Below are 19456 nucleotides of genomic sequence, written 5' to 3'. Positions count from 1 at the left end.
ATGTGTTTAGATATAGTATTAATTATAAAATAATTAATTATTCAATTTTAATAGATCATATAGTGGTTTAATTTCATCAGTAATTTAATTTATTGATTAGTGCCTAATCTTAACATGGGAATTTATATGTGTTTAATGGGAATTAAAATATAAATAGAAGAGTGCAATTACAAATTTTTAGTGGAATAATTTTTAATTTATTACGGTAATAATAATTCAAATTAATTATTTGGAATTATTTCTATAATAGGAACCCTCAATAATTAATTATGTGGTTCTTTTTGTGCCCATAGTTAACTAGAACTCAAAATATATTCTATGGGAAATGGGAGAAGTTTTGTCTTTCTCTATTCGAAGGAAAGAGAGAAGTATTTCTCTTTCTTTATTCTAAGGCAAGAGAGAAGTATATCACTTTTTCTATTCTAAGGAAAGGAAGAACGACATGACTTTTCTATTCTAAGAAAAGGAGATGTACATATATTTTTATATTCTAGGGAAATCGATAGTATTCCTTCTCCTTGGAATAGGAATAAATCTCTATAAGTAAAAATTCTTCTAACACTTGAAAGAATATAATTTTTCCATAAAATATTTGTCCACCCAAGTATTGAGAGAGTTTATAAGTGAACTTGGGATCACTGGAAGACCGCAGAATTGTGGTATAGTTCGTGGACTAGCTTGTGGATTTTCTTGAAGGTTCTTGCTTGTCGACTATCTTGTGGATTAACTTGAAGGTATTTTCTCACGCTTCAAGAGGTAATTCTTCAATTAAATTTCAGAGAAGTTTATATGCTGTAACGTATTATACTTGTTCTAGCATAAACAATGTATTGTCTATTATTCATGCTGAATAATAAGTTGTATGATTATGGTATGCTTCCGTTGTGAATATAGTTTTCCAACACTAGTATGAAGAGGGTGGCATCCGTAGTAGCAGTAGATATTCATATGTTGGGAAGATTGACAAGATCATTGTTGGTCCATTTTAAAAAAAGAGCATTTGTTGATGGTGAAGTTCCAGAGGAAGTAGTGAGCATGGAGAAGAATATTGTTGAAATGTGTCAAGGTCCACCATTGGCTGAAAGTTTATTGGGAGGCCTCTTACGCAACAAGGAAAAACATGAATGGTAGGAAATTCGTGACGAAAACTCCCTTGTTGCAGGTCAATATAATAACTGGTAAAATAGCTTAAAGAAAATTGTAAAACTCAGCTATGATTATCTACCATCTCCACATCTGAAAAAGTGTTTCACTTAATATGCCATTTTCCCAAGAGATTTTGTGTTTAAAAAGGACCAACTAATCCAATTCTGGATGGCAGAAGGTTTTCTCTCCCATGTCAAGAGACCACTGTGATAGAAGACGTTTGGAAAATTCCTTGCTGCAACTATATATAACATATATTTGGAAGATCACTGTGATGAAAACCCGTCGAATTCTGGATGGCAGAAGAGTTTTTCAACTTTTATTGCAAAATTCCTTGCTGCAAAATAATAGCTAGATGAGCACAAGAATGTAACACACTATAAGATACACGATCTTGTGCATGATTTGGCTAGAGGTATCTTATAATCTAAAGTATTTGATCCTAAAAGTATTGGAAGAGAAAAACTTTCTCAAGTTTGATACTTTGGATGTGACTCACCAAGAGGGATCGAATAGAAAAGTTAAATGAGCCAGAACATTTGTGCACACTGTTCTGGAGAAGCAATTATGTATCTGAAGATATGCAATTGAGCTTTAAGTTCTTGAGAGTTATAAATTTATTCAGTTCAGGAATTGAGGTGTTGTCAGCAAAAATTAGCAAGCTAATATACTTGAGATATCGTTGATCTTTCCGACCCCATGATCGAAGTCTTGCACAAATCATTTTCCAAGATCTACAATGCAAGCATTTACAATCAATAGTTGTTTCACTCAGGAGGCTTCCAGAAGAAATGAAAAATATGATAATTTTGCAAAACATATATTGCAATTATCATTAAAAATCAAAGTTTTGTTTAGCATTTTGGGGATCAAGATCTATTGATCAGTTTGAGATACCACTAAATAAGGGGCATATGACAATACTTCAGACACTATCGGTTTTCTACGTAGGTTTAGAGAAAGGTAGTCAAATACAAGAATTAGGTCATTTGAAAAACATAGAGGTGAATTAATGATCAAGCATCTCCAATTATTTGTAAATGAAGAAGAGGATCGAAAGCATATTTACATGAGAAACCAAATATCTACGAGCTGGTGTATAATCAGAATGTTGTGAGATCAATGATGAGCATTTGTTGGATGTTCTTCAACCACATCCTAACTTGAAAACATAGAAATGGAGAACTATTTGGGGACTAGTTTTACTTCATGGTTTGGTGATCACTTGCTACCAAATTTGGTCGAGGGTAAATTAAATGGTTGCAAGAGGTGCAAAGAAATTTCATCGCTTGGACAACTGAAGTTCCTTTGACATCTTTAGCTGATATGATTCCCTGAATTGAAATGCATCAAAACTGGATTTTACTATGTTGAGATTAATGATAATGGATCAGAAACAATGATGGCAATATCCAAGTATTCCTATCATTGAAAGAACTAGTGTTGGATGATATGCATAGCCTTATTGAGTGGAAGAGAGTTGTTTGATTAACTCCAAAGTCTTGAGTTATGTTATTATGATGTTTTGTCCAAATATAGTATTTAGTGTGGGGGATGTGTGCTAGGTTTCAAGCAACTCTTGAAGGCAATAAAGGGAATCCTAAGATACTTGAACGGAACTTAGGACCTAGTCCTATTTTATCCTTCTAGGAATTCTTTGGATTTAATTGGATATGTTGATGTTGATTATGTGGTTTTTCTTGTTGGCAAGAAAAGCACCTCAGGCATGGAACATTTTGCGGGGACATCACTGAGCTTATGGGGAATGAAAAAGCAAAATTTAGTAGCCTTGTTCGCTACAGAAGTTGAGCATGTGATTGGTGCTTCATGTTGTGCTCAACTCTTGTGGATTGAGCAACAATTTGAAGACTTTGGTGTCTTTACAGATACTATTCCTCTTATGTGTGATAAAACAAGTGCAATGAACATGTCAAAGAATCTTGTTCATCACTAGAGGACCAAGCACGCTGATGTGAGACATCATTTCCTTAGAGACAATTTTGACAAAGAAAATGTGGTAATGACATTCTGTAAAATGAAGGACCAAGTGGCTGACATCTTCACCAAGGCACTAAGCAAGGAACACTCTATCAAGAACATACTAAGCCTAGGATGCACAAGCTAAACTAACTTCACAACAAATTTTCAAGCAATCTCCACTTTGACTATGCTAAGGAGGGCAGGTATTTGCACTTTTTTTTATTGCTTGTTGTATGTGAATTTATTTCTTGTACATCACTATAAGTTTATAGTAATGGAATTCCAAGGGCTTTCTATAGCAAGGGACTTGGTCCTTTTTCAAGATTAGTATCACTTCACTACACTATATTTTATCAATGGTATAGGTCACCTTTTTTTAGGGACCTCATACCACACATAAATAAGTCATTTTTCTTCAAATATTATGGTAACCAAACAAATTAAATCTTTTTTATTATCCAAATTCCCCTTCTCCTCTTTTGTTGCTCTTTTCTCTCTTCTTGAAAAATGTCTAATACCTCATGTCCATCAAAACTTTTCTCTCCCAGAAATTGAAAACCCTAGCTCCTCAATTTCTCAACTCTTCCCATGGACACTTCTCCGTCCAATCCAAGGTTAGGAAACTGGTGTATCTTTCACTCCCCACACTAAAATTTTGGAATCTCCCTCAACCAAATCTATGGATCCCCTACTAGGGAAAAGTCCCAAAACTCTGAGGCTCAATTGGCGATTTCACGCTAGAAAAAGGATCAAATAAGCTTAAACAAAGAAGCAAAGAATCAACAACACTAAACAGATAGAAGCTACATATCACGACAAAATCCACATTATCTTGAAACCCATGAAATCGAGTAGAAAATACAACACGTGGCAATATTCGAACTGTATAAGGCCCAACAAACATTTCTAGATAATAATAAAGCAACACACAATTCAAAAATAAATGACAGATGAGGTGAGAGTATTACATAGGGCGGAAGTTACCTCTAACTGGAACAAACGAGCTAGCAATGGTGAATTGAAGTGAAACTCCGACAGACTCTGTGGGCATCAAACAAAAGAGGATGAAGCCTATGAATCCAGACTCCAAATGTTTAGTGTATACTTCAAGTAAGCTAACCCTTAAGCATTTCTCTGCAACTTCTTCTTTCTCTTTTGTAAAATCACTCGGTATGCTGATTTTTTCCCTTTATATATGAAGTGTGTTCTCCCATCTCTATTTTTCCAAATTCCAACAATGAAGAAGAAAGAGCCTTTTTTAAAGAGGGGAAAGAATTGAGGGCTGATTTAAATAAAGGCATACAAATTCACAAGGATGCTAATAACCCAAATCAGGCAAACAAACAAGGTATTGGGCACTCAAGCTACTGTTCCAAACAAGTTACTCAAAAGAATAAATCCTAAGGGGTCGTTTAGTTACGGTATAACTTGCATTTTATTCACGTATAAAATAATGTATTAAGTTATACTATGTTTGGTAGAAATTTTTGTTTAGGTAGAAAAGTCAACATAATTTATACCATTATTTGTCGCATTTTTGTAGTCCTACATAATTAATACCAACATAAATTATGAGGGAATCTATTATAAAGTTATGCAGGTAGAAGGTGGCATAAGTTATGTAGATATTAGTTATACATGTATTAAACTGATAAATTACATATTTACCCTATTAACTTATTTTATTGTTTTTAATTAGAAACTTTATTGTTTTCCTATATATAAGTTTGTTGTTTTTATTTCTTTTTCATATTTAGACCATTTTTATTTCTTTTAGTTTTTTTTAATTGGTTTTATTGTTTCCTACCAATATGTGTTGTTTTTGTTTCTTATTATACATAGATTATTTTCATTTCTTTTTATATACTTACCATTTTGATTGATTTATGTAAATATAATAATTTTTTTAATATTAGAAATTGATTGTATATTTTTTAACAGTACATATGTGAATCAAATATTAGCATTATATATTATTCAATATATTTCACGTTTTATTAGCATGTATTATTATTTTGTAAATAATATATATTAATAATTTACAACAAGTTTAATATTCAATAATACCTACATAATTGAACCCTGCATAACTAATACCTGCATAACTAAACCTTGCATAACTAATACTTACATAACTAAACTCTGCATAGCTACTATCTGCATAACTAGCCATAACAAGTGACCAAACAACCCCTAATAGTATAAGCAAATAGGCTACTTAAATGTACTATACGATGATTATTATGAATGACTAGCATTATAATCCAAAGAATCCCAACAGCTTTCAAGTTCCAAGAAACAAATAAATAATAGAATACTATCCAAACATAAACAAGACGGAAATACGAAAAGGTTGAAGCATGTTGGTAATGGAGTTATTGGTGTATATATGAAAACAAATACAAATATTTGGGCTCATCAAAACCGTAAGACTGTAGTTGGTATTGAAATAAGATGAATGCTCTGAAGGAAATGATGAAGGGCTGGTAGACGCAAGGGAGATACCAGTTAACTCACAACAGCCAATATCATATAACAGGGAGCTATAATGCTATATTGGGACAGCAAAGCAAACTAAATATTACGAAACTCATCTGGACTGCACTTTCACAGCCAAAACATCGATTTAATGTATGGTTGGTTGTACAAGGGAGACTACTTACAAAAGAAAGATTAAAGCATCTCACTATTCCATTGAGATACTACATGTTGTGTCTGTGCAAGTCAATCTCTGGAGACTTAGTTACACATCTTGGCAGAATGCACTCGGCATCCTACAGTGGGTAGGAATAACCATACGTAAGGGTGAACTTAAGGAAGTGTTGGAAGGATTAAAGAGGAAGAATTGCAAGCAGTTTCAAAAGGAAGTGATCACAGCTATTTGGGGAGAAGTAATATCATACATGGAATGCAAGGAACTTGAAGATTTATAGAGGATCATCGATGAATATTGATATAGTGTTTGTAAAGTCAAAGGTTGATAACCAAGTTACTTAGTGCTTGTTTTTCTTTTTGTTTTAGTTGGAAACTATGCGTCTTAGTACTCTTCCTAGAAGGTGGCTAAGATGACATGTGAAATTATGGTGTAATGTTCTTGGTTGGTTAATGGTAATTTACAGTTTTTACCAAAAAAAATACAACACTATAGCTACCGCATACTTAACCAAAATCATGACCAATTTAAGGATGTAATAAAGTGTTGCATCTTACAAGAAACCTGGATCAGGCTAATGAAACAACAACAACTAGAAAGAAAGGACATGGCACTAATTGCCACTTTGAACATTATCTAAATTCATGAGTGCAAAACCTGATGAAGAACCATCAGAAAAAAAAAACTGAAAGAAGACTAGAGCTAGAAATGGACTAAACTCTACAACGAAAATTCTACACTTGTACTAATTCGTACTTCCTCCATTTAAAAAAGAATGACCTAGTTTGACTTGGAACGGAGTTAAAGAAAAGAAAGAAAACTTTTTAATCTTGCGGTTCTAAATTAAAAGTTATGTCAAATGTACCAAAATGCTTTTTAATCTTGTGATTTTAAACATGCCAAGTGGAAACTTAAAGTTAAAATATTGCAAAAAAACGGAAAGGGACATTCTTTTTTCAACAAACTAAAAAGGAAATAGAGACATTCTTTTTAAAACGGAGGGAGTAGTAAAAGACTAGAGAAGAAAAAGGATCAAATAAGCTTAAACATAGAAATAAGAATCAGCAACAGATAGCAGCAACATATCACAAGAAAATTCGAATTGAACATTATCTTGAAACCCATGAAATCTAGCAGAAAATACAACACAGGATAATATTGGAAGTCCAACAAACAAACTATTCCAGATGATAGGAAAATAAAGAATGATAGATGAGGTGAGAGTGTTACATAGGGCGGACGAAAGTTACCTCTGACTGGAACAAACGAGCTAGCAATGGTGAGACTCCGACAGACTCTGGTGGACATCAAACAAATGAGAAGGAAGACTTCGAATCCAGACTCCGAATGTTTAGTGTATACTTGAAGAATGCTAACCCTTAGGCGTTTCTCTGTTACTTATTTTTTTAAAATCTCTCTCTGTATGCTGATTCTGTGTGTTCTCCCATCTCTATTTTTTCAACCGAAGAAGAAGAAGAAGAAAGAGAGGAATGAAATGAGGGCTGATTTGAGGTGGAAATTCAAACTTTGAATTGGATGTTAATAACTCAAATCATGCTAACAAACAAAGTATTGAGCACTCAAACTATTGTTCCAAACAAGTTCATTAGAAGAATAAATCTGTATAAGAAAATAGGCTACTAAATGTACTATATAATGAGTATATTACGAATTACTAGCATTATAAAACAAAGAATCCCAACACCTTTCCAGTTCCAAGAAGCAAATATATAATGGAATTCCATCCAAACCAAAACAAGACAGAAATATAAAGAGGTTGGAGGATGCTGGAAATGAATCTATTGAACTTTGAAGCAAATAATGAACAGGAAATCTGAAACATCTGAAATACAAAGCTAGTATTGATCTTAAATCATGAGTTGGAACTTCAAATAAACCAGAACAAAATCCAGCCACTCAAGAACAGAAATTAGACACATATATATGACTTGAAACAAAAAGGAATAGCCAAAGATTTATGCTTACAATTACGCCCCTTTGACAAAAGTGAGAATGAATAGTGAAGAAATCAAAGGATATCGCAGATACATTCACAACTAAAAAAACTTTATAACTAATTGAAGCAAAGAAGATAAAAAGTACCAGATTAATTCAAACTGTAATAAGGCCCAACAAACATTTCCAGATAATAACAAAGCAACACACATGATTCGAAAAGAATAAAGAATGATAGTGATAGATGAGGTGAGAGTGTTACATAGGGCAGAAATTACCTTTGATTGGAACGAACGAGCTAGCAACGGTGAGACTTCGGTGAACATCAAATAAACGAAAATCCATACTCTAAATTTTTAGTGTATACTTCAATAATGATAACCCTTAAGCGTTTCTCTGTATGCTACTTCTGCGTGTTCCAACCGAAGAAGAAAGAGGGGAATGAATTGAGGATGAATGGAAATTTAAAATTTTAATTCCTTTCTTGAGGATAACGGATTCCCAACAGACATTTGATACGAAGCAAAATTCAAAATTTGAATTCCATAAGATATGGCTGCCAGCACGAAACTTGTAACGGATAATTTATTAAACGAAAGAGACAATTTGGGAAGACGACTGAAGTGATGTACGCGTATGCTCGTGGATTCTATACGTATTTCTCTTGTATGGTTTTTTGGAGAAATTTAAGGGAAAGGCATCTAATAAGTCTGTTTTGGTTTTTGTGACATATTTACCAAGAGCTGATCAAATCCTTTTTAAAATATAATTAAGTAAATATGGGACCAAATTAATATTTCCAAAATTTTTTTATCTTTTATAAAATATAAAAAAGCACACTTCTATAATTCAATCCAAATTATTTCAAAAAAAAAAGAATCAAGAATCTTTTCATTTTCTTCTTCCTCTCTCTTCTCTCTTCCTCTTGGGGGATTGTTCTTCTTTTTCCTTAGAAATTCGGAAATCCGTCTATCTCTCATCCATTATCTTCCTCTCCGATAGACTATCTCTATCTCCATTATTTTCCTCCTCCTCTCCAATCTTTACTCTCACATCTATTCTGAACTGAAATCGTGTTCGACTAGAAATGGGTAAGTTATTTTTTTGAAATATTTTACAATTTTTGAAGTTTTTTTCTTTGATTAATGAACAATAAAACGTTCCATAGATGTAAAAATGCATATGTATTGTTAACATTCAGTGAAAAAGTCATTTTTTGTTTCTTTTGTTGTTCTTTTTGTGGCCATTTTGTTGATATGATTTTAGAAATATAGTATTGTTCAGTTCCAACATATATTCCAACATATATCTCACTTATGCGTTAGGGAAACAAAATGGTCATTTGTGGCAACATAAGATTCATTTGTGGCAACTTAGGATTCATGTGTGTCAATATAAGAATCATCTGTGGCAACTTAGGATTCATCTGTGGCAACATAAGATTCATCTGTGGCAATGTAGGATTCATCTGTGGCAACATAAAATTCATCTATGGCAATATAAGATTCATATATGTCAACATATGATTCATCTGTGGCAACACAAATTTCATGTGTGACAAAAGTAGATACATATATGGCAACATAATGATAATTTATAGCAACATACTATCCATCTGTGGCAACATAATGTTAATTTATAGCAATAGACTATCCATCTATGGCAATATAATGTTAACATTATTTATAATGAATTGAAAAGTCTCAATGTTTTTAATTTGCCTTGTATATGAAATGATACAAGAAGCTTCATCCATGACAACAAATCAATCTTTTATTGGTCTTGCATCCTCTTCTAACATCAAATGCTCTTTTTGTCTATGTGAAGAATGTGAGAAGCAACATAATTATTCTATTAGTCGTATTAAAAAATTCACTGATATTGAAGTGTAGAAGGTTGCAAGAATCTATTTCCCAAACACTTTCTACAATTAGTGAGAACAAGGAGAAGAAGAAGAAGTAAAAGGATGAGAAAGAAAAGAAGGAAAAGGACGGGAAGAAGAAGCAGAAGCAGAAGAAGAAGGATAAGAAGAAGGAGAAGGAGCACGAGAAGGAAAAGGATAAGAATAATTATTTACAATGATTACACAATTGCAGAAGAGAAAAGGACGATCACTACTTATCCAATTACTCAAAACTTAATTTTGCCCAACTTGATTTTGTAGGTGTATTTCCAAAGAATAAGGACTCGTTCTACGTAATGTCTCAACCCAATAAGTGTTGGACTGATGAGGTAAATCCTTGCCCACTTTTATGTTTGGTTAATGCATGAATATATGCAAATAAATTTATACAGAGATACACTTGTTTGATGCATCTGTGCAGTATGTGGATGTCATTTTTTACTATTTGCGTAAGAAGTCGAAACAACAACATAGTCATTCTAAATATCGATATACAACCGCTAGTTGTTTTTCACAATATACATTGACAATGCTAGTGAATATGAGGATAAAATCGTTAGCATAATGAAAGGGTTTGCTATACCTTGTGGACTGCCTTGGCACTTGACAGATGATGTTTATGTCCCCGTAAATAATAATGGGGAATTCCATTGGGTCTTAGCAATCATTGCATAGAAGGAACGGTGCATAAAAGTGTATGATTGCATGTCCTCATCTAGGTCTAATAGAAAATTGTCCTCCGAGCTTCAAAAGTTGTCTACAATGTTGCCAAAGTACCTTGAGTTAAGTGAATTGTTTTAGCAAAAATAGCAAACCAACTGGCCAGTTCTTGAATGTTATCAAGGAAAGAACAAATCTCACTCATTCGAAATCAGACATGTTACTAGTATTTCCCAACAAGAAAGCAGTAGTCTGTAAGTATCACATTATTTTTTTATGTTATGACTATTAAAATAATGTGATGTTATTATATTTTTTGATTGATGATATACCATGCAGAGATTGTGGACTTTTTGTTGCCTGCATATGCTTAGTTTTTGAGTGATGGATTAGAAGTACCATCTTGTGGAATTAATGTTGACACCCTTCGCATGAGATATGCTTCACTCTTATGGAATTATACAATTTTAAAGGCTTAGAATGGATATGTTTATGACAATGAAGACCCACAGAGGCATATACCTAAAAAGGCAAAGATTGATGAAAATGTTGCAGTTACCACCATTGATTAGATAGGTGGTTATTTATATTATTGTGAATTACCTTTTTGTTGATAAGTTGTATAAAACAATTGGTGAAAAATTAATATAATTATCTGGATGTGTACAAACACAAAGGATACATGTGGAAACATATTTCACAAAAAAGTGATATGTGGTAAGATATGTCACAAAAAGGATATATGTGGCAACATATGTCACTGTTTGAATTGTCAAAATTAAAAAAATTAAACGGATTTAATATAATTGTCCCTTAATTTTTCCTCTCTCCTCTCTACTATAAAAGTAATTTCAATTTTTAACTGATAATATTAATCATCGTTTGTCTGCATGTGTACCAACAGAAAGGGGTCATGTGGCAACATATAATACAGAAAAGAGATATGTGGTAAGATATGTCACAAAAATGAAATATGTGACAACATTATACTATATATATAACATATGTACCCCAACAAAAAGTATATATGTGACAACATATGTCACAATTTGAATTGTCATAATTTAAAAAAAATAAAACGACTTCAGTTTCCATTTTCATTTTCCCTCCTGTCTTCTCTCTCTCTCTCTCCTCTCTCCTCTCTTCAATAAAAGTCGTTTCATATTTCAAATTTTATTTATTTTTACTAATTTCAATTTTCTTTTCTCTTCCATTATTTCTTCCTTCACAAATCATTGTTCTAGCAATATTTTCTAAAATATTAGTGGTAATTTGTTGCGATCCTCTTCTACGGCAGGCGTTGTTGTCCTCATCATTTCTAGTTTATTGTTGATACACCTTCTCAGGTAATATTTAATTACTGTTTGAAATGCATATGCTTATCAGCTTACTTGTCTGCCCTGTTTTGAGTGGTTTTGTCACTTTTTTGGCTGATTATGTAGTTGTTATATTTTGAAATATTTTTTGATTTCAAAAAACTTCATTGTAGTACATTGTGGTTTGTTTAGGAAGGATCTTGTGGTTTGTTTATTCGTTTGTAGCTCATGTGTGGCATTCAAATATTTTATTTTTGTGGTTTCAGATACAAATATAACGGCTCCTGTCAAAAGAAAAGTTGATACATCTGACACAACAAAGATCAAGAAGAAGGCTAGGTCTAAAACTGATAGGAAGAGGAATGAAAATACCACTCTTTAGAAGATCTTGCATCTGAAGCAGTTTCTTCTTCTCAAGTAGAAGTAGAATTTTCTCAAAAAAAATATGAAGAAAGAGAAGTAGTGGAGGAAGAAGAGGAAAAACAAAAAGAAGTTGAGGAAGAACAACGGAAAGCTATATAAGTATTTAATAGAGAAGTAGTTGGGGATTCTCAAGTAGCTGAGCCACAAGAAGAAAAAATAAATGAAGTCGAGAAAGAAAAAGAGGAAATTATAGAAGTAGTTCATAAAGAAATAGTTGAGGCACAAGAACAAAAAATAAATGAAGTTGAAGAAGAACAAGAACTTCATGAAGGTTTCAATGCTACTGGTGATGATGGAAATAAAATCATCAATGTAGACACTTTCGTTGTGCATCTGCAGCCTAATGTTAATGGTGATAGCATTATTAGGTCAGTCCTGGTAAAACCTTTCATCAAATTCAGGGATATCCTCAAGAGAAATCATTTGAAAGATTTTTTGAGAAATAGTTGTTTCGGTCTTTTTCTTGATTTACCCATCGATACAACTCCATGTTTTCAAATGACCATTGTGTATGAACTTCTAAAAAGAAGGTTCATTTTTGAAAATCCCAAAAAGAAGGATGAGATTGTGATTAATTATTGTGGAATGCCAGTTTTATTTGGCAAAAGAGAGTTTTCCATATTTACAGGGTTAAAAGGTCATCCTCCTCTTGAGCCCGTCCCTGAATGCATTGTTAAAAAAGAACCACGGAAAAGAAAGAAAGAAGTAGTAGAAGCAGGACAACAGTCACTGCAAACTGAGGAGCAAAACCTGATGTCCCTTGTTGGCAAAAGATTAAAAAATTCTGACTTAGTAAATTTTTTGGAACACGAGGATACACCAAGGAAGCACAATGAGACATTGTTCTTACTTTGGTTTACACATAATATACTTTTGCTGAAAGATCTCTACAACAACATACAGTTAAAATGGGTGACTTTCTATCAGGATATTGAGGCTTTCAGCAACTACCTTGGGGTCATGATAGTTTTGAATTAAACTCTCAAATATTTGTTGGAACCTTTAGGAGAAAAGACCGGTAACTTGTTTGGCTTTTCATGGTCTTTCATGGTAAAACTAAATTTTCTTAATATTTTTATATTATATTAAGTAATTCAACATTTGATTAGTGACATGTTTTCCTTTTTTACAGGCTTGGAAATTTGAAGTTATTCCTTATTTGACCTATCAAGTAATTGCAGAAGAACAAAGATTATCTCCAAGGATAATGAGATGGTTGAGATCAAGAACAAAAAATATCAAAGATGGGCATATTCCAGATCTTTTTAACCATCCTCTTGATGCAGTAAGTTATTATTAGTATATTACACTCTTATGTTGATATAGATGACTCCTATGTTGCTACAGATGATTCTTCTATTGCGACATGTGATACAAATATTACTATAGATGATTCATATGTAGTAACATGTGACATAAATATTGCTACAGATGATTCATCTGTGGAAACATGTGATATGTACTGGCAATATATCACCCACCTGTAGCAACAAATGACATTTTTATGGAAACTTATGACCCAAATATTCTTACTGATGGCTCATTTTTATAATTTTAGGTTGTGCATCCATGAATTATTCCAACAGAAGAGGAATTGTAAATGCGGTATCTAATTTCTCTAGGGTTGCTTGAAACCATTTTTCATCATGTTGTGGATAGAGCTAAAATGGAGTTGGTTGGACCAACAACCATCAAAAGAGACAAAGTTGTTAATGTAGTTGTTAATGAATTAGTTTTTTTTATGGTGTTGGTGTTGGTGTTGGTGCTGATGTTGGTATTGCTGCTGGCGTTTGTGTTGGTGTTGGTGCTGGTGCTGGTGCTGGTGTTGGTGTTGGTGCTGGACAAGACCTAGGGGCTACCTCTTGTAGAAGATGTTGTGGATTTCTCTGTGAGAAGTGCAAGAAACATAATGAAGATTTTATCATGTATCTTCAAATATTGAGTGAAGTTGTCAATGAATTTTAAAAAAAAGAGGGGGTCAAGGGAATTCTATCAAAGAATGTTCGGCATCCATATACTCCACAAGCCAAGAGGAGGAAAGAATCATTTGCCAAGGCAATACAAAATTTGAAGAAGAAAAAGATGTTTGGAGAATTTCCAAGGGTCGTAAAAGATGAAGTGAAGGAGTACAAAAGTTGAATATTTATATGCATGTGACTGTAGCGGAAAGAACTAAAGTGTTGAGTCTGACGAGTGCAAAGGATATTCGAATAAAATACGGCATGCATGTTTTTACAAGAGAAGATTTCAGGAATATGAAAAGCATAAAAGTTTGGTGAGAAGACTGGGTAATCCTTCAATTTATAATGCACGTTTTTTTATCTTTTTAATGAATACTCTTCTTTACCCTTTAATATTATTTTTATTTCAGTATATTGATGAAATCCTTAACCTCATGCATCAGAGGCATGAGACATATTCAGATTACTATGATCCCAGAGATAGAATCCTGGATCTCAACTTCTATACCAACTTCCAAAAAAAAAAATATTGAACTGCGTGATGAGACAACAACTATTGGTGGCAGAAGTATTAAACAGTTAGTAGATGAGTTTGTATGAGATGAAGATATGATTGACTATGTCAGGGTCATTAGGCCATATCCTGGAGGCATGGATTGGATTGATGCAAAAAGAATTTTGCCAGTCATGAACATGGATGGTACCCATTTTGTGACTCTCGAGATTCTCCTGCATGAGGGTCGCATGAATGTTTATGACTGCCAATTGATGCTTACGGAACATGCCAAGTTTTTGACATACATACAACTTGTCTTCGAGTTGCTGCCTAAATTGTTGAAGCAGAGTGGAATAATGGAACATTTTCTAGAAAAGTTTCTCAATGAACCATGGGAATTTACAGGTCGAATGGATCCCATGGTTAAAAATGAATCTGGAGCGGCGTGTGGGTCATATTCTCTTGCATTCATTGAGCATTTGGTTAGGAGGACAGAGATTAAACATCCCAAAACCCTGTTGTGTGACAAACTATTTGAACAAATGCAATATGTATGGGCTCATGGGATAATATCTCGAAGCTTAAAGCCTTAAATATAATGTGTTTGCAATTAAAGAAAACATTTTATTTTTTCAATTCTGTTGCTTTATTTCATCTTATATTTAGAGCAAATACATACATAGTATGTGATATGGATAGTTCTCATCTCTAGCAACATTTGAGGCATATGTCACAACACATGTCTCATATGTAACAACATACGCCTGAAATGGTCATCTGTAGCAACATTTGAAGCATCTATAGCAATATTTGATGCATCGATAGCAACATGTCCCTCAAATGGTCACACAATAGCCTCAAATGGTCATCTGTAGCAATATTTTATGGTCATCAGTAGCAACATTTGAGGCATATGTTGCTACATATCCCTCAAATGGTCAAACATTCGCCTTAAATGGTCATGTGTAGCAATATTTTATGGTCATCTATAGCAACATTTGAGGCATCTGTTATTACATTTCCCTCAAATGGTCAAACATTCGCTTCAAATGGTCATCTGTAGCAACATTTGAGGCAACTATTGCTATATATACCTCAAATGGTCAAACATTTGCAACATTTTATGGTCATCTGTAGCTACATTTTATGGTCATCTGTAGTAGCATTTGAGGCATTTGTTGCTACATATCCCTCAAATTATCAAACATTCGCAACATTTTATGGTCATTTGTAGCTACATTTTATGTTCATCTCTAGCAACAATTTTAAGGCATCTGTTGCTACATATCTCTCAAATGGTCAAACATTCTCCTTAAATGGCCATTTGTAGCAACATTTTATGGTCATCTGTAGCAATTGACGCATTCTTGCTACATATCCATCAAATGGTCAAACATACGCCTTAAATGGTCATCTATAGCAACACTTTATGGTCATCTGTTGCTACAGATGATTCTGTCTGTGGTGATATGTGACACAAATGTTGCTACAGATGCCCATATGTGTCAACCGATCACACATCCGTAGCAACATGTGACTCATATGTTGCAACATATGTCTCAAATGGTCGAACATTGGCCTCAAAGTGTCAAAACAAACATACATTTGATCAGGAGTGCAAAAACTATGTTATTTATTTCCACAACTTGATAATTTTAATGGTTGTACACAACTACATAAGAATTTTCTATCTTCTACAATATTCTTGCTAATGCTTAATAATACAAGAAAAAAAAAGACAACACCAAGATTAGCTTCCACATGCCACAACATTTGGTCTTTTTCTTCTCCTCCATCCCCCATTTGGTATTTCTTTTAATATGACTTCCATCAACAGTTTCCAACTCCTTAATTTTGTTCGTCAATCTGATAATAATGAACTTGGATCGTATATCAACATCTTCACGATCACTCCATCTAAAGAAGTTACATGCATTCTCCTAAAATACACACCATAAAGAAACAAATTCAAATTAAAAAAAAGATCTGAGATCTGAAGTCTCCAAGACTGTAGAAATGAACATACACGATAGCGCGGACAAACCCAAAATCTATGACTTGGATTGTCCTTTGACCATGAAGTTTGCATTGAAAGTAATTCTCTATGTTTGCAATAGATTTCACACCCAACATGGTATCATTTTAATCATCACAAATTCGATTTAGTATTGCATTTGACATCATATCATTATGACTGATGAGAATCAAATAATATCCCTCGTTACATACATGCGCAGCGAGAGGTTCCCTCGTGTTGAAGAGAGAGCGAGAGACAAAAAAGCGCCAAAAATAAAGCGGCAAGGATGAAAAAAATGAATTCCTATTCTTGAAATGAAAATGAAATCCCTGATTTATATATATCCTTCTAGAAATGGGCTTTGACTATCATTGGGCCAATTTTAGTTTTTGTTTAACAAAATGGGTTTTGCCTATCATTGGGCAAGTTTTAAAAGTACTCACACGTTTAAAGTTATATGTTGCCACAGATTGCAGTATCTGTTGCAATTTTTCCAATAGAATTAGCTTATGTTGTCACATATGAAACATCTAGGAGGACTAATTGACGAATTGATCGACTTAGGAATGGAAAAATGAAAAGTTGGACCAAATTTTAGTGATTTAGAAAATAATTAAGAAATAAACATAAGGCATAACATTTGAAACAATGATTTACAAAAGTGTTATATAACTATCATATGGATTTAATTGGTTATTGTATGATGAACTAGTGGGATGATAGTCTTTGTAAATATAATTGATTGAATCGAACGAAGGTTGTTTCATTGGACCATAAATTTATACCTAGGCATGTTGTAGGACTATATGTTAGTATTACATATCGAATAAGGTTACAATTTAATTGAATTAACCCGTAAAAGACACAATTTATGAAATAACATGTTGCCACAGATGCAGTATTTGTTGCAATTTTGCAAATAGAATTTGCATATGTTTCACATATGAAACATCTAGGAGGGACGAATCGACGATTGATCGAGTTAGAAATGAAAAAAATAAAAAGTTGGACAAAATTATAGTGATTTAGACAATAATTGAGCAATAAAAATAAGGTATAACATTTGGAACAACGATTTACAAGGGTGTTATATAACTATCATATGGATTTAATTGGTCATTGTATGATGAACTAGTGGGATGATAGTCTTTGGAAATATAACTGATTGAATCGAATGAAGGTTGTTTCATCGGATCATAAATTTATACCTAGGCATGTTGTAGGATTTTATGTTTGTGTTACATATCGAATTGGTTAACAATTTAATTGAATTAACCCCCAAAAGACCCAATTTATGATATAAGATGTAGCCACAGATGCAGTATTTGTTGAAATTTTGCCAACAGAATTTGCATATGTTGTCATATATGAAATATCTAGGAGGGGATAATCGACGAAATATCAAGTTAAGCAAAATTTTATTAATTTAGGAAGTATCCCATAAAATGAACTACTTCATCTAATTCATAGTCACAACGACAAAAGTCACAACCATATCGGCCATAAGAGAATCGATGAGTAGTGCAACAAATTGGTCTTTCTCCAATCTTTTGAGGTTCCAGTGGAAACATTCCATGTAACTATATCGAAAATAATATTGACATCTTCTGAGCGATGGTATACTCATGTTGCCAATGAAACTTGTGTCTTCTTTAATTGATTCACTGCCTTTGAAGATTAAAATTATGGCATGCACATATCCTGCACAAAGGTGACCACCGTCTGCTGCTCGCTTAAGCATTTCCAATCTATTTGAATTGCTATGCTTGAAAAAATTATACTAAAGAAGAAATAACACATTTAAAATTCAAAATACATTGATAAAAACGTGAATACATACGAAAAGCATTTAAATTACCAGGCCTTCTCTGTATAATGCTTCTAAATTCCCCAACTAGCTAAATTTTTCCATCAAAGAAGTGCATCTCTGATAAAATGAAGACGACCATATAAACACTGAAATGCTGCGCAAATTTACCGATCTATATACAGAAGGTTCATTTGCGACTTTATTTAGGAGCCTGGAACTAAAAAAATCAAATTGAATAGTCATGAAATTGAATTAAATCCCAAAAATTGTTTCATACATACATACCTTAATTTACCCCTCAGTAAATCTTAGAGGGAGTAAGAAGCAACCCTTTCAACGATAACAGTTACTATTTCCCTCGAAAGGGATTCAATGTAATTTTTTCCCTCAATGTCATTTTTGAAGATTTCTTATTCTACCTTCCCATCTTCTTGGAGATAATTATATGAAAAGACCTAAGTTGTGTTCTTCTTATATATATAACAATATAATTCTAATGTAATGAATATGAAGAGGCACTTCTGAATACGAAGAGACACTTCTGAAGACGAAGAGACACTTGTGAAGAATATGTTGCCACAGATTTCATTTCTCTGATGAAGAGGTAAGTATTTATTGTTGCCACAGATTTAATTCAATAATAAATACAAAATAAGTACATATGTTATATCAAAATTCAAAAATAAGTACAAAAGACAAAAAGACAACATTTTCACCATATGGTATATGTATCCACAGACTAAATTAATCACACACAGTCGTATGAGAAAGAAATTTAACTAGATAATCTAGTTCTAAATCACAACTACACAATTCACAATGAATATCGTCTTCATCGTCACTTCCCTTGGGCCAACCATTCCTGCGGGCGTTTTGATATGGTTGATGCACATCGCAACAAATGGGTCTTTCTCCCAACACAATAGGTTCTCGCACCCACATTTGATTTAAAATGTATCGCAAGTGGTATCGACATCTTCTCACTATTATGGATCATTTTCATGGTGGCAATGATCAAGCCTTATCTCATGAATTTACCACCTTCAAAGATTGAAATTACGGCAAACACATACTCTACGCCACGGTGGCCACCTTCTGCTGCTTTTTAAACCTTTCCCAATGCAGTTGGATCATT

At 33.2% G+C, this 19456-nt stretch overlaps 1 long non-coding RNA gene across 4 annotated transcripts; it reads left to right on the top strand.

Moving 5' to 3' along the window:
- Window positions 1-339: 339 nt before the first annotated feature.
- LOC109121312 (uncharacterized) lies at window positions 340-15130 on the top strand. 4 transcript variants are annotated; one of them, XR_011211898.1, is made up of 7 exons: window positions 340-756; window positions 895-3329; window positions 9628-9967; window positions 11881-13087; window positions 13170-13322; window positions 13596-14312; window positions 14409-15130. It is a non-coding gene; the product is annotated as an uncharacterized lncRNA (long non-coding RNA). The 4 variants fall into 4 exon arrangements; XR_011211900.1 differs by lacking the exon at window positions 895-3329 and having other exon boundaries at window positions 505-756; XR_011211899.1 differs by lacking the exon at window positions 895-3329 and having other exon boundaries at window positions 505-756; window positions 9623-9967; window positions 13596-14325.
- The last annotated feature ends 4326 nt before the right edge of the window (window positions 15131-19456 follow it).

This window comes from Solanum lycopersicum, chromosome 10 (assembly GCF_036512215.1).
Source record: "Solanum lycopersicum chromosome 10, SLM_r2.1".
Classification (NCBI taxonomy): Eukaryota; Viridiplantae; Streptophyta; class Magnoliopsida; order Solanales; family Solanaceae; genus Solanum; species Solanum lycopersicum.
The sequence above is the reverse complement of the archived record's forward strand: the minus strand, read 5'-3'. Positions and strand labels throughout refer to the sequence as shown.